The sequence below is a fragment of the Lathamus discolor genome, chromosome 5, assembly GCF_037157495.1.
Source record: "Lathamus discolor isolate bLatDis1 chromosome 5, bLatDis1.hap1, whole genome shotgun sequence".
Lineage (NCBI taxonomy): Eukaryota > Metazoa > Chordata > Aves > Psittaciformes > Psittacidae > Lathamus > Lathamus discolor.
In genome coordinates, this window is record NC_088888.1 from 23,222,588 (window position 1) to 23,239,316 (window position 16,729).

At 42.6% G+C, this 16,729-nt stretch overlaps 1 protein-coding gene across 1 annotated transcript in view; it reads left to right on the forward strand.

Annotated features, from left to right (window-relative positions):
* The window catches only part of LOC136014912 (U6 snRNA-associated Sm-like protein LSm5), a 259,793-nt gene that overhangs the window by 211,407 nt on the left and 31,657 nt on the right, over nucleotides 1-16,729 (forward strand). The window lies entirely within an intron of this gene.

The following is a 16,729-nucleotide window of genomic DNA, read 5'->3' on the forward strand; positions in this document are numbered from 1 at the left end:
GTTTCTACTTTGTCATGATGGGCAAAAAAATAACGGATTCTAAATGATGTCCACTGCAGCTTATGCTTTCATAATGCAGTATTCAACTGACCTCGATGTATAAATGTCTTTGGAGAAGGAATCACAGGTGCCTGCTGTTACTGTAGACAAGGAGGGCACAGACTCACAGAGACAGGACATGCTTTGCCTTCCTGCCACCGCAAGAGGAGTTGAAGAAGGGGGCTCAGGAGCAAGAGACTGCAAGGAAGATCCTTTTCCCTTGCTTTAGCTGTCAGAAAATCTGCCTTCTGCTAGCTGGGTCTTGCCTTGAAATACATTGAAAGCTTCTTACTTTAGCCTGTGAAAAGGGAAAGAGACTCCCTCCTCTCTCCCAGGGAATGTGATATTTGGACTCGCTTGTTCTGAATATCTGCAATTGTCATGTTCAGACTGCATGGTGACAAGCTATGCCATTGACTCCCTGAATGGGTTTTCATTTCTGTCCCCATTTCCTTCTCCAGCTTTTTTTATTTAATACAATTAAAAAAATACTCTTTTTTCTTTGAACTTGCATTTGATTGGAATGTCATCTGTTGAGTTGAGCTCCAAATGCTTTATTTCCTAGCAATAAGCTGAGTCTTTTTGCCAGAACACTTGAAGTATTCTAGCCGATGTAATAGTATGTGTTGCGCTGTTTTTCTGTTACCAGTAAGATTCTATACATGTTCAGTGTGTGCACTTGATTTTGGCTTCATTCCGGATTTTGAAAACAGTCTTAAACTGAAGAGGGGTTTCATGCTTGGCCAGGGAAAAGAGCAGATCTTGACTCAAAACCAACTTTACAGGGAGAAAGGTGAACTATTGTGTGTCTCTGGGTTTTTATTCTGATAGTGTGAGCATCTTGTTCCCTCAGGATTTTGTTATGTCTAGGAAAAAAGCTGGGTATTGTCTCACCCTCCTTTTCTGGTTAGGGGCTTTTTTCTCCCACTTAGAGGAAGTGCTGAGTCTGCTACATTTTAGGAAGACATTTTAATTTGTGACTCGGACGTCTGCAGACATCACTCTAGAGACAGTTTCTGTGCATCCAAATGCTGTTAATCCTTTAGAATATGAAAAGAGAGAGTTTATAAACTATCAGCTGAGAATACAAAGTATTCCAGGTGGATCTGACTTGCTTTGCATTCAGTATCCCTGTAGCCTGTTGCTTTGGAAGTGCAAGTAATAAGCTTTTCAATGGAATGAGTCACTGCTGGTGTGGTTTTTTTTCCCCTTGCCTAGAAATCTAGTGCTTAATCATATTGCACTGTCCTGTAGAAGTTGTGGACACTGGTGGCCACTTAGGGTGCCACTACAAGTAGGTCATTTAACATAATAACCCTAGGCTTTAAAAATATGTAAAAGTTATGCTTAAAGTTTAGAGCAGGAAAGTCATCACGTTAAAATAGTTTCCTGCTTATGCCATGCAAAGTGATGGTTCCTCTCAGTTTTTGCGTTTTGTATGGTTTGGGGCTTTTTTCTTCTTTAAGATGGCACTGGTTGCAGTGATCTTTAGTTTTGCTACATGACTGACTGGCTTAGTATGGACATGGTTCCTCTCTGCCTACTACTTCAGCTTACTTGCAGCCATAGTTGACAGCTGTTTGAAGTTGTGAAGCTGTATGCTTGCTCTGTAACAATATAGGCTTTCCCTGTTCAGTATCTAGACCCTTTTTCAGGATTTATTATGTATTGGTTTTTTTACCACATGAAATGGAAAGAGATTTCTGGCTTGCTGTTGGCTTTTAATAAGCGTTTTATCCTTGGGAGTTGCCCAGCAATTAATTAATTGACTTTGGCATTCAGCTGAAGGACATTTTTCATACCTGTGTTTAAATATTGATGCTAACAAGCCATCATACCCGTTCATAGATTTACAGATCCCTGAAGATAAGCAATAGGCATATTTTTTAATAAAGCCTAATCTTTTTGGCAAGAAGCATCGAGTCTGCCCGGTTGTGTAGCACTTGCAGCTTTTCCCTATCAGCAGGCTTTGAAAAGGGGAGAACCTGTATCAAGGACACAGGATGGTGATGGTTAAAATCCTAAGCTGTGTACCGGTCTCGGGAGGAACGTGTGTGACTGGGAGTGAGTGTTTGTGGTGCAGCATCACTAACGTTTGCTTAGGAAAGTTTGGAAGAAGGAAGCATTTGCTGTATGGAAGATCCTTGAGGCCAATTTCTGACCCTGCTGAAGTTTATTGAAACTCTGCACTGGTTTCAGTGATTATGCAGGTTTGGCTTCTGCTCGTGCATTAAATCTGAAGAGAACAAACCTGCATTTGAAGGAGGGTTTTGTACGAAGGGTAATCAAACCAGCAACCTATTTAAGAGTTATTTTGAAATACTTGGAGTGTCAGTTAAAGGCAAATGAGTGAAGTTTGCTCCTACCTATGCTCACATCATAGACTGGTTTGGGTTGGAAGGAACCTTAAAGTTCATCCATTTCCTACCCTCTGCTATGGGCAGGGACACCTTCCATGAGGGCAGGTTGCTCCTACATCAGTTGTGACTATTGAACACAGTCAGCAGCCCACCTCAGAACTTTTTGGCGTCCAGTTGAAATGTGTAAGTTGTCTGACTTCATGGCCATGAGCTGATGGGTCATGGTTGTCTCAAAGCATAAAGTGCTGTAAGCTGCATCTGTTGCATGGCAGCTACTCTTCGACATTACTAACTGTACAATGGGGTATATGACAAATTTAGTGAATAAATACGTGTTGTTATCAAAATAGCTGTTTGCATTTCAGCATGATACAGGATGAGCTTTAAGGTCTGTTCCAACCCAGACCAGTTTGGGGTTCTGTGATTCTCTGATCTGCACAATTTAATATTCTAAATATGAGTGAACTGTGTAATTGTAGCAGTTTGCTGTTTACAAGAGGAAATCTATAGATTAGTTTTATCCTGTGTTTGAAAAGAGATGTATTTACGGAAGATAACGAGTCTGTCCCAAATACGGAAACACCTCCAGTTTGGGTGCACTATTAGAGCCTCTGTAAGACTTCCAAATCGGAAGTCTGTCAGGTTATGCTTGCGGAGTCTGAGACATTACATGTTGTCCTATGAAAAGGTAAATATTGGTAATAATTGATATTTGCTTTGTAGGCAATGCCTTTTGTATGCTCTAAAATCACATATAGATAACTTTTATTGTACAAATCACTTCTATTGCTTCCTTTTTATTCATAAAAGTACCGTTCATCAAACCATATAAGCACATACCTAAATTGCAGTGAATTCAGTGTTAAACTTCTTGAATTGCAAAAAACCTTAGTGTTGCTGTGACCTATTCTGGGTGATAAACCAAATTGGCCAGCTTTGTGTTCCTGCATGTCTCTGTGATTAATATGCAGTAGCTCAGAGCAAGTTACCAGGCAACTGTATGCACAGGCACAAAGCACCTTTTAATCAGTGGAAAAGTACAGATTCTCCTGTGACCTCGGTCACTCAGACATAGAGATAAGAGTGTTTTTGTACTCCTCTCCCAGTAGGAGAAACACTGTGTTCCTGCAGTGTGTGAGAATTACTTTACCAAGATTCTTTTATTTCTGAAACAGTTTGGGGGAAAATGCAGTAAAACACACTTTAAAACCTAATACAATCCAAGACAGACTCCAGGACTTGTGTTTTCAGCAGTTACTTCACAATTGTATAACCTTATAGATACTGAGAATGAGAATCTTGTATGTGATACATTCAAAAATGTCACTTTTGGTGCACTACACACTTTTGTTGATCATAATGCTTTTTGTTAATGGCAACTGTCAACAGATGATGCATATTGGTTTCAAGGCTCTGTGGAACAGAAAAGGTAGTTTGCCAGTGTTCTGACTGCTGCTGTAAACATTATATCAGTGGATTGCAAGTAAGACATTCCAAATACCTTTTCGTACTGCTGCTTGTATTGTTTTAATCAGAAGAATGTTTCTGTACTGTGCACATGGATCTAGGTTGCTTGCTATTGCAGAGCCCTTAATCTACCAGTTACAGATTACTTCTTCCAGTGCTTATGCATTTATAAGCATGTATCTACCTATATACCTACTAAACGGTAACATTTATTGAGAAGTAATATGTAACTGCTACCAAAGTTGGCTATTTGACTTGTCATGGTATGTGCTCCAAATCAGTTGTTTTGCTGTCTAATAAGTACCTTTAATAAGAGGAGAATGTCAGCAAATAGATGAGTTGGGCTTTATATTAGCACAATTTTTCATAAGATTTAAGAGAATACAGTTTTGGAGTAAGGGTTTACGTACTGCTAACAGTGATCTGTTGGGCTAATGCTTTGCAAGGAACTGAGGTGTTTAACTTTCAGATGCTATCTATGTAAATTGGCTTACCTATGACTAATCTCCTTTAACTGTCTGTAACAAAGAAACAGATTTGCATAGGTAGATGTGCATATGCATGCATAATTGTAGGTGTACAGCTGAGGATGATGCTTGTGTTTGCTGGCCATAGACGTACACAGAAGGGCAGCAATGGTAAAAGAAGAACCTTTGAAGGTAGTCTAGTGTTCTCGTTCTAAAGGTGAATGATCAACTTTCTGTATCTTTCTTGACAAATGCATGTCTAATTTATTCTTTAAAACTTCCTGTAGCTGTTGCTACTGTTGCAAAGATTGCTAGGAATCCTGAATGATTCAGATGGTAGTTTAAACCCCATTGCTGTATGTCCTGTGTGCAGTGGATGTACCCAGAAGTTTTCCTTTATAGCTACCTTTTAGATGTTTAAACATTACTGTTTCTCTTCAGCATGTCTCTTTCCAGCTTAAGCAGCTGGTTTTCAGTTCATACTTTGAAGTCAGACTTTTGTAGATCATTGGGCACCCACTTGGGACTTCCTGTAGGCACTCACTGGGTTATACTATACCCTTCTTGAAAGGCAGTATGTCAACTGGAGAGCTCAAGAGCAATCCATGCAAATATAATGGTGCAAAAGAAGATGTGTGGATGTATTAACTCAAGTGTGACGTGGTGAGGAATCACTGTACCTTTTAATTAGTGAGAAACGGTACGTAAAAGCTAGGTGACAGACACGGGACATGAAGCTGGCATACTGGTCTTTAAGCTTGCAGTGCAGCTCTGTGGGCTTCAGTTGACTGAAGAGAGAGCTGCTGCTGGATCTTAATGACACATGGTAAGTGATTTGGAGAGCGGTTTTCAAAGTCAGAAATCAGTCAGGCTTCCAATTTCAGACCGCCTGTGGAATCATACTGTACTTCCCTTGCTTGGGCGACTTAAGAGTTGCACATTGTCTAGCAGTTTTTATTTCAAAGTTAACAAAGTCACACTTGTATGATAGGTGATGTATGATCTCAAATAGGCATAATCCAAGTCATGCAAAATGCCAGTATTTGAAACAGAGCCATGATAAATTATTAATGACTTACAACTGTCATTTACCAGGCCTTCCATGTTGCCTTTGATGCTGTTTCCTTAGACTTCGAGCTGTAGTATCTGATTTTTGTTTTGGGGTATGTTATAGAGTTGCTGATGGCACAGTCTTAGCCCTTTGGCTAGAAAGAGTAGTAGATAATATGTGGATTATGAGTGACAGTCAAACAGCATTCTTTTCGGATCAATAGGGAAGGAAGCTGCACCAGTTGGTCTGGGTTCCCTAATACCAAAGGTCTTCTCTATTGATCCTTTTGTATTTTCCTCCTTGTTCAGGATCAGTTGACGACCAGAGCAAACTGTCTCATCTTTGCAAACTGCTTGTACCTATGGAAAAGAGATTTATTGACTTCCACATGTGATCAGTAGACATTGAGAAATTGTGCCTTGCTCACCTCTAAATCAGAGATAGGAATTGGATAGGAATGCGTAACTGAAAAATAGAGTTGGAACCCGTGAGACAGAAATATGTTGATGGAATCATCTAGTATCATTAATCAAGACATAGTGACTTTTTTTATCAGCTAACAAACAGATACTGTACTAAAATAAGGTTTGTTCCAGGTAATTCTAGTTGGTCTCTCAAAGCAATGGATCCACTTAGAAAATGTGGACATGAATATTAAAGCAATAAGGGATGTTTTTCTTCTCCATTTCAAAATTGGCACAGCAGAGCCTATATAGTTTTCAAATCGGTAGCAGATTCTTCGCTTACTTGCTACCATACAGAGCAGAATCTATATATAAAGGGGACCTACAAGAAATCTGGAGAGGGGCTTTGGGCAAGGGCCTGTAGGGACAGGACAAGGGGAATGGCTTTAACCTGCCAGAGGAGAGACTGAGATGAGCTCTTAGGCAGAAGCTCTTCCCTGTGAGGGTGCTGAGGCGCTGGCACAGGGTGCCCAGAGAAGCTGTGGCTGCCCCATCCCTGGCAGTGTTCAAGGCCCCGTAGAATGGGGTTGGAGCAACCTGCTCTAGTGGAAGGTGTCCCTGCCCGTGGCAGGGGTTGGAACCAGATGAGCTTTAAGGTCCCTTACAACCCAAACCAGTCTGGAGTTCTGTGATTCTATACTTTCTCCTTCTGTATGACTCTTGAAAGAAACTTGGTTGTACTTGTTCACTTGTTGGGGAAAAAAATGGGATGTTGATCAAGTGCAGTTGTAGCAAATACTTAATTTGCTTAAGCAATTTAGAATGTTCCCGTGTTGATACTCATTAGAAAAAAAAAAAAAAACAAAACCAAAACTTGAAAAATAATTTTAAGGATTAAGATATAAGATTGTTTTCAGGAGAAAAATAAAAGATTAATGAAAGGAGCACTGTTTTAGAGAAAGTAATTTTCATAGCACTTTGTGAGCTAAAACAGCTGTCAGTAAGTACGAAAGATACTTTGTCTCTTTGTGATTCTTTTTGTGGCCTTCTAAATGAAAAGTTTAAGCCCTAGTTTTCTCTGTTAGAAAACTGATCTGCCTTGCAAGCTGAGATTGCTCTGAAGTGGAACAAAGTATGACAGACGTGGTCTTGTGGTTTTGGTTACTATTTCATGTAGTTTAAACATACTGTCTCACAGCCAAATCTTTTTGTGACTTAAAAGCTTCATTTAACTGCATACAGGATGAATGTACCTCATGAATAGTTTTACATGCTTATGCACATTGCCAATGTTTTACTACTGAGGGAAATCCTAGAAATTATAAACAACTCAATAATTCATCAGAAGCTCAAATATAAGTGTATCTGAGATAACTTTTGTATCACAATCTAGTGCATTGACTTTTTATGTTATAAGCTCTTCCATAATAATCTATTTCTCTTTTTCATGAGATAGACAATGAAAGAATTTCTTGAAATAGCTAAAAGGAAATGTGGGATGAGAAAAGAGGAGAAACAGAGTCGGTTTTGAAGTGTCAGTGTAACAGTACAGCTTGTGTTCCAGTTCACAGAGGGAAAGACTACTTTGGTTATGGTACCAAAATATTTCTGTTCCACATCTTGTAAGCTGCACTAATGATTTCATGCTTAGAAACTTAAAAGATGCCAAGAAGTTAATTTTAACCTCTTAATAAAGGCTACTTACTTAATGTAGTATTATTCCATCTCTAGATGAATGGTCTAGATTAACTCAGATCTTTCTCATTGACAGCTATTGAGCTGAAAGTTTTATTTTCATTTGTCCTGGATATCAGAAATGATAGGACTAAGTAACATGTCACAGGTTTGAATTTGTAGGTCTGCTGAAGCTTTTAAGGGCACAATTAATGTTTACGAGCAGAAAAAACTACTGATTTCAAGTGGCATCATGTTTTCTTGAAACAGCACATCCGGTTTTAGTACACTCAACACTAGTTTAGAACACTCAACTACGATGCAAAGCAGTGAAAGGTGCTCTGTGAATAAATATTGAATGAGCAATTTGTCCTGGAAGATTCTGTGGTGGATCATGTACTGTTTCCTCCCCCATAAAGCATTAAAACTGTCATAAGATTGTAAGTTCTGGCTCAGTCAAAAGAAATGTGCTTACACCTCGTGAAAAGGAAATTTCAGCTTCTAGGTGATCCAGTAGTAGCTGGATGTTGAACACAAAGTACGATGCAAATTAAGCTACAGCTTGCGCACTTTGTTGGACCAAAGCCAGAGTTTACCTTACAGGTGCAAGCTTAGCTGTAACCAACTGCTTTTACCAGTGTGTTTCTTTATCCTCTGTTCAAAGTTCTTGTGAATGCTAAGCTGTGTGTATGCCGTAATGCAGTATGTTGAATAAATCGAAATTAGTGTTTCATAACAACACAAGAACCTAATGACATCTGGCATGGTTTATAATTTACCCTGAAACTATGACAGGAGAATTTTGCCAGGAGGTACCTGTAACAGTAGTCCATGATACTGCCAAATTACCTGCTCTCTTCATAAGTGAAGATGTGTATTTTCAATGAGACTTAGCTAAATGAAACATGTGAGGAGTAATCTATTATTGAACACAAAGGAATTAATATTAAACTGAAGTCGAGCTTTCACATAACAAATTCACTGTGCTTATTCCTGAAGTTTCAGATTGTGTAAAAAGGGAAGTGATTTGTCACACTGAGTCGACAGACCTTTTCTGAGGTGTGTACTGACAGAACATGTACTTGCTCCAAGGTTAAATTAGCAATTTATGCAAACAACAGGGGGCAGCTTGAAAAGGGAAATCCTTTACTGTTTCCTGCTGAAGCCATCAATATGGTTAAGGCTTATAAAGAGTTAAAATTTACACATCAAATTCAAAGCTAATAGTTTCCTCTTGCAAAGATTTAACTACCTTGGGGAGAAGTTGCTTCCCATTGAGATTAAAAGGGAATTACTCCTATAGATAATAGCAGTATATAATTTAAGCTTCTCTCCCTTATGTGCTAGCTGTAGGACCTATGCTAACCTAAAGAAAAGAAAACAAATTCATTGAATTTTCCCTACAGAACAAAATGTGGAGAAGCAATTTTACGAGAATGCCATTTCTTCTACCCATAACAATGTTTTCTGTCTCATGTTAAACATTTAGCTGAAAGCAAGTTATTGTTCTCAGAAACTTTGGTTGTCCTCTGCACTTAAGAGTGGGGTCGAGCATAAAAGCTATATTGTTATAGATCAGAGCTGTACATGTGAAGCTCTTGGGGAAGAGCTGTTTTAACTTAAACCTATTTCTTAGTCTTCTCTATTTCTTTATCTGCTGAACAAAGAAGAAACAGCACTCTTCTTGCTGCTGATTTTTGTTTATCTTTCTCTTTCCTTTTCTGACATGCTGGAGTATCCCAGAGGATGGGATGGTGCCATGAGTCTATCCACTTTAGTTCAAATAATTGGCATGTGTTTCTTAGGCTGCTGCATATAAAAGCATTTCATTATGGCAATAGTCCCAACTGACCAAGTGGATGAGTGTGTTGGTTTAATTAACCCTCTCTTGCATTGCTGCTTTCCCCACCTCATTCCCCACGAAGATTATATCAAAATCAAGTATCAAGGCAATCTTGAAGTGGAAATGTTAGTGGGTTTTAAGGCAAGGGGAACTGTTACTCAGTCTGCACTCCAGTGTGCCATGAAACAGGTTTGTGCCAAGCAGTTGCTAAATCAGTCAGTCTGAGTGTTGGTTGTTGTAGTCATGATTAGGGATGAACCAAAAGTACATTATGGCTGTACAAGTGTGTCCTGAGTTCAGCGGTAGCAGTCATTTTTCTCCTTCTTGGTAGCTGGTGCAGTGCTGTGTTTTTGACTTTTGGCCTGGGAACAGCACTGATAACGCCGATGTTTTTAGTTACCGCTCAAATGTTTTAGTCTGACCAAGGACTTTGTGAGCCTCATGCTCTGCCAGGGAGGAGGGGAAGCCGGGAGGAAGCAGAGACAGGACACCTGACCCAAACTGACCAAAGAGGTATTCCATACCACAGCACGTCATGCCCGGGATGTAACGGAGAGTTACCTGGAAGGGCTGGGACTGCAGGGTTGGAGGAGGTATCGGTCGGTGCTCGGTTGGGTGGGGTGGAGCGAGTTATCGGTCGGCTGGTGTTGAGGTGTTGTATTCTCTTCCCTTGTTATTTCCTTTATCATTATTATTATTGGTGGTAGCAGTAGTGATTTGTGTTACACCTTAGTTACTAAACTGTTCTTATGTCAACCCGTGGGAGTTGCATTCTTTTCGATTCTCCTCTCTGTCCCTCCAGGAGTAGCGGGAGGGAAAGAAGGGGCGGGGGGAATGAGTGGACGAGCTGTGTGACTTTTGTTTAAACCACGACAGTTCTTTTTGGCTCCCAACATGGGGCACGAAGGGTTGAGATAATGACAGAGATGATCGGATTAATAGTTGTCACAATGCTGATTTATTGGCTCTCAAAGTTGTTTCTCTTGATCTCACAGTTTCAGAATGTAGTACATTACTTAGAGCCAGTATTTGCTGTGATAGTGCTTATCAAGTGTGGGGCTTGGGCTAAGGTTCTTGTTTCACTCTATGGCAATGACTTGTAATACGGGTGGGCTCCAGCAGCAGGGAGAGATGGACGTGGCCGTGGACTTGTACCCGGCCGTCCCGCTGCTCTTCACCGTCCTGGCCCTTGTCCTCGCCTCCGTCTTCGTGAGGCTGCGGGGAGCCGAGGGGGAGCGGCCCCGGGAGCCGGCGGCGGCCGAAGCGGCCCGGGAGAGCGCCCCCGGGGACCAGGCGGGAGCGGGGCCAGAGGCCGGGAAGGAGGCGGCTGCTGAGCAGCGGGGGGAGGCGGCCGAGGAGGTGAGTCCCTCGGCCGAGCCGAGCTCCGCAGCAGCCGAGAGCATCCCCCGGAAGCCGCCCGCCGAGCCCCAGGAGGATGCAGGAGCCCAGGCAGCATTTCCCAGCAAGGCAGAGGAGGAAGATCTGCACCCAGGAAAAGAGAAGCTGGCAGTGGGAGAGCTGGCAAGCACAGCAGCTACACCAGCCCCAGTGACAAGTATAGCAGCATCATTTGAGAGTTCTGAAGGGTTTGAATGGCCTCTGGGTACCCTTGGGACCTGCCTGCTGATTGTGATGGGGATCAGCGTGTTGGCACACACTACCCATGACCATTTTGTCTGATCTCAGAAGTTAAGCAGAGTCAGGTTTGGATCTTGTCTAGAGTTAGACGATGATATAGGAGGACCAGGAGATTTTCCCCAAGGCTGGACAGCCATGAGTGGCAGTGTGTGTGGGACAGTATGAGTGAGTATCTAGTCCACTGGGGCCCTCCAGTGCTTTTGGAAGCGTCGGAGATGGAAGACAGCTGTATGGAGTCCCCAGCGACAAGCTGCAGAAACTGCTGAAGGGGACATTGAATTATTTTGAGCCTGGTGGGCCATGACACCTCAGGCCATCAGGGCAGAGATGCAACACAGAGATGGACTCATGATCAAGGGGTGGACTTAGCAATGGACACTATTACCCAGGTTATCGACGAGTGTGAACACTGCACACAGCCTCTCCTGCTCTGAGCGACTGTTACAAGAGATGGAGCCTGACATCATGGACCAGATGGACTCAGCAGCTTTATAGGGACTGGTCCATGCACCAAGAGTGCACTGAGACAAGAGTGATAGTATATTGAAAATGTGGGATTTGAGCATGACGTGAATGGTATGGAATAAGGGGTGGATAATGTCCTGGGTTCAGCGGTAGCAGTCGTTTTTCTCCTTCTTGGTAGCTGGTGCAGTGCTGTGTTTTTGACTTTTGGCCTGGGAACAGCACTGATAACGCCGATGTTTTTAGTTACCGCTCAAATGTTTTAGTCTGACCAAGGACTTTGTGAGCCTCATGCTCTGCCAGGGAGGAGGGGAAGCCGGGAGGAAGCAGAGACAGGACACCTGACCCAAACTGACCAAAGAGGTATTCCATACCACAGCACATCGTGCCCGGGATGTAACGGAGAGTTACCCTTAAGGGCTAGTGCACTGCAGGGTTGGAGGAGGTATCGGTCGGTGCTCGGTTGGGTGGGGTGGAGCGAGTTATCGGTCGGCTGGTGTTGAGGTGTTGTATTCTCTTCCCTTGTTATTTCCTTTATCATTATTATTATTGGTGGTAGCAGTAGTGATTTGTGTTACACCTTAGTTACTAAACTGTTCTTATGTCAACCCGTGGGAGTTGCATTCTTTTTGATTCTCCTCTCCATCCCTCTGGGAGTAGCGGGAGGGAAAGAAGGCGGGGGAGGGTGGGGAGTGAGTGGACGGGCTGTGTGACTTTTGTTTAAACCACGACAAAGTGTAAAGAAGTAGCTGAATTCCTGTGCTCTGCTCATACTGCATAGACATTATATGATGTACATGCATAGTTAGTACTCACATACTTAGGTAGTGAATTTCTCTAGCCTGTGTGTACTGAAATTGATATTACTCAAATTTGGATACTGTAAATATTTGGAGAAATATGCGCTGAAGTTCTGAACGTGCAGAAGAGAGCTGCCACGTTGATATATTTCTTGCCTTTAAAGGAAAGAAATTGACTAATACTACCAGTGTTTTTGAATCGGAATGTTACATGATGGCATTTTCTTTTAATATTGCAACATAAGATTAGGATGGTATTTCAGTTTTGCACAGATTTGTCACAGTTCACAAAGAATGGGAAGCTCAGAAGACAAAGTACAACAGTGTTATTTTATGATATGAACATCTGTCGGAAAGCAGCAAGAAAACATCCAATGGCAGAACTATCTTTGTGATACATCTTCGCTCCTCTTTGGTTATTTGTCTTTCTGTCAGTTCTTCAAAATCTTCCAAGCATCTTAATTGCCTACTTGTGTGTATCTGTGTCTTCTCTGTCTAAAACGATGTGCAGGACACAGAGTTGTTTTGTCTTTATATTTATGTACATAAATGCATAAAGGAGCTGCAATATAGACAGTTTATCAGCCAAGATTTCTTATTTAACCCGTGTAGCAGCCTTAGGGATTATGAGTTTCTGATCTCATGAGTATAACAAGCATCTAGATAGTAGCTCACAGCTCTTTGTTAGAGGAAATGATGGTTCATTCTTAGTATTTGAGATCAGTGTTACCTTGAATTTAAAACAGCCATGAGAAATACAGTAATAGCACAGACAGAGATGAGAAGTTGCAGGACAACAAATAGGCAGCGTACCTAGATCATAGTTTAGGACCTGCTGTTATAGAAACTGAGTCAGATTGAAGTATCAGAAGATGCCTTTTTAAAAATCCTGTTTGTTATCTAGTCCCACTTGTTTGTGTGAGTGGTTTGTGACTTTAAAAAATCATCAAATCATCAAATCACAGACTGCGTTGGGACCTTAAAACTCAGCCTGTTCCAACACCCTGCCACAGGCAGGGACGCCTTCCACTAGTCAGGTTGCTCCAAGCCCTGTCCAACCTGGCCTTGAATGCTGCCAGAGATGGGGTATCCGTTGTGCCACTAAATACCAGAGAACTGCCTCAGTGAGTCCTCCTGCCTCCTCATGGCATCACAGTGAGTGTATCTGGGCCTATGGGAAATGAGGAATGGTTGTCTAGAAAGGGGAACTGGGGCTTGGAGTGCGACCTTCATGGCTCTGAAAAAGGACACCATAAGCTACCCAGGCCTAAAAACTTACTGATCTCGACTGGGTTTTACCACTTTTGATTCCATCTCCGAAGTTGGAATTTATTAACTTTTCACTCTGAAACTTGTTCTATGGTAGATGAGGGAAGGCTCACAGCTAGCTAAAAATCAGGTGTTTCTGAAATAAAACCCCGCTTTATCAGCAATAATGTTTTAAATAAATGCGTTTAAACTGCTTGGTCTGAGACACTGTGTTTGTTGTCTTCCAAATCATTCATACCTGACAAAGGAATCCTCTCAAACGGCCAAAGGCTAGAAATCATGACTTAAATAGTCTTCAGTGTAAATGAGAAGTTAATCCATGTGAACAGCTTCCTTTGCACAGCTTGTGAGTGTTTAAAAGCTGCTGCCTGTGAGGTGTGAGTGGTACAGAGATCTACAGTCCAGGGAAATGGTGTGGTCAAGAGGATTTCTTTCTACTGAATAGCACAATTGTAGGTTTGCTGCTGAGCCTCAAGGGTGGTATGTGAAAAGATTAGCCTGAGGGTTGAACATGTGGTTTATGCTCTTCAGGAGGGAGAAAAACAACAGATGGAGCAAGAATGTGAAGGACTATCCACCCTGCATTGTGGACCTGGCTTTGCTGCTTGAAAGCCTGTATCTACTACATGTGTTTTAGCGCTTCTCTAGAGATCTGTAGTTAAAGTGGGCTGCTGGTGGAGCAGAAAGAGTTCACTTTCTTCTCTCCCTGTTAGTCTTCCTCCCCCACACTTGTTCTTCAGCTGCTGAGCACTGCTACTCTTCCTGTCCTTCTACCAGGGACAGGCTTCGGTGTCATGTATCTGCTGGTCCTGCTCTGTCGGCCTTCAGCACGGATGAAATGTCAGCTCCTGACACAAAGCTTGTCACCTGGCTGAGGCAAAGGGCACCCAGCTCACATCTCTGTGGGCTCACAGGCAGGGCGCAGCCCTGGCAGCTGAGCAGAGGGAGGCAGGTATCCCTAATGTGAGCTGTTCTATGAACCCGTGTGCTCTCATCTCCTGCCAGTTTGGGCCTTGAATGTAGAGGCTGATGGCTGCTAAGTGAATGCTGCAATCCTTCCCACGGTGGAGAGGAGGTTTCATTACTTATTCCTCCAAACCTCTTCACGAAACTTGCATTAGCTCTGCATCTTTGCCCACTTTCACCCCTTTAGATTCAGATATATCTGATGGAGTTAAGAAATGAGGAAGAAGTTGGAGAGCCTATAAGCCTTGTTTTCCTCTAGGCTGAAATATGGGAACATAGTTAATTTCAGGTAGATCAAGAAAAAGAACTCGAGTCTTGTGTTGTGGCAGACCCCAATTTCATGCATTTTGCATTTCAGAAAAATAATTGACTCAACCCTTAACTCTCTAGTAGCTGCTCCTGCCATCACGTTGGCATTTTAGCTGGTGATTCACCAAGCATGAGTGTGTGTCATGCACCCCCTTAAAATCTGACATGGCCTCAGCTCACGAACGATCTGTATTATTCTCTAGGCTGCATGTGTGGGGCCTGCATTGTAAGTGTCTGTAGCTGTCTGAAGAGACTCCATGGAAATAGGGTATTTGGAGCTTGAAGGTGGGGCTATGAGGGGGGAAAAGAACCATGCATAGGACTGTACATTTCAAGATGGAATTGCAGTGCCTTTGTGCCACTTGGCTTCATGTTGAGCTAGCAAGTTTTTTCTCCCTTGTTAAAATTTTGTGCCTTTATCGCATAATTCTGCACTGCTGCATGTCATTAATACCTCTTCAGTTTAAAGTTTTGTCCTTTTAAAAATTAACCTTTAGATAAACCAGGCTTTTCCTTGCCACACGCCAAAACTGAGGCAAATGGGGAGGTGGGGTTGTTCTAGAAGAAAGGTTTTCTATTTCCAGTCTCATCTCCTTCTGCTTGTGACAAGTCAGACTTACAGACTGGTTTGGGTTGTAAGGGACCTTAAAGCTCATCCGGTTCCAACCCCTGCCACGGGCAGGGACACCTTCCACTAGAGGAGGTTGCTCCAAGCCCCATTCTACCTAGCCTCGAGCACTGCCAGGGATGGGGCAGCCACAGCTTCTCTGGGCACCCTGTGCCAGCGCCTCAGCACCCTCACAGGGAAGAGCTTCTGCCTAAGAGCTCATCTCAGTCTCCCCTCTGGCAGGTTAAAGCCATTCCCCTTGTCCTGTTCCTGCAGGCCCTTGTTGGGAAGCTATTCTGAGAAAATTATAGCTGTACACCTCTGCTGCTATTACCCGTTTTGCGAGGGCTTGGCCACTGTTGCAGGTGATGTACCAAGCTGAAGGTACCTTTGGGCTGTCTTACTACAGTAGCTCTTGTGTTGTGGCTCAGAGAAACCTCTCTTTTTGCTGCTGAGGAAGGTGGTGACTGGCTGCCATGAGCACTGCGTGCCACCACCATCGCCTGGTGCTGCGTGGGCTTTCTTATGAAAAAGAAATTTTTCTTATGTGTTTGGAAGTGGCAGGTTGAGGATGAAGGTTTTATTTCTGCTTTGGATTCACGTGTTTCCTTGAAGTGTCCAAGTGTGATTTGTAAAACTCTATGGGGGAAGTTACAGGCATGCTTCTGTGTTTGCATTTTCTTGTCCATTTCTGTTTCTTCCCCTGCATTCTGGAGGTCTTTTTGGTCTGCATGCCCTTGCCACCGCAGAGAGGAACCTGCCTTTTTGTAGCTGCTGCTAACAGTTGTGACTCACATTTGCTTATCAAGGGCGTAATTGCATGAAAGCTTGACACTGGGATTTTTACAACACAAGGCATGACTAAAGGTTATTGTTCTGAGCTATAATTAAGCGCTCGTCTTATTGCGGCAGGTCTTGAAGGGAACTTGATAGTTATTATTAACTCTTAAGCATGAATACATATAGCTGCAACAAGCAACTGCAGCTGTTATATCATTGTTAATGCAACCTACAGCTGAATCCTCTCTCAGTTTGGTGCCCTCCTAAGATTTTCCTAATTTCTGGATACAATTGTGTGCTTCAGCATATGTTGTTCTCCTGTGTCTTTCATGTAAGCATCATCTGGATCCTGGTTTCCCTTTTGGGCTGTTCCAGTGACCTAGAGGAGAAGCAAAGCTGTTGAGATGCTCATTTTGCATGAGCCAAGGGATCTGTCCCATTTGAACTGACGTGGTGAAGGGTAATAGAATTCAAGGCATACTTTGAAACACGTAAGCATTGCCAGTACGAGATAAGTACGATAAATCTGACGTATGGCACTGCTTTGGTTTTCTGTGTTAGTGCTAGTAAGAGTTCTTTGTTGATCTGCAGGT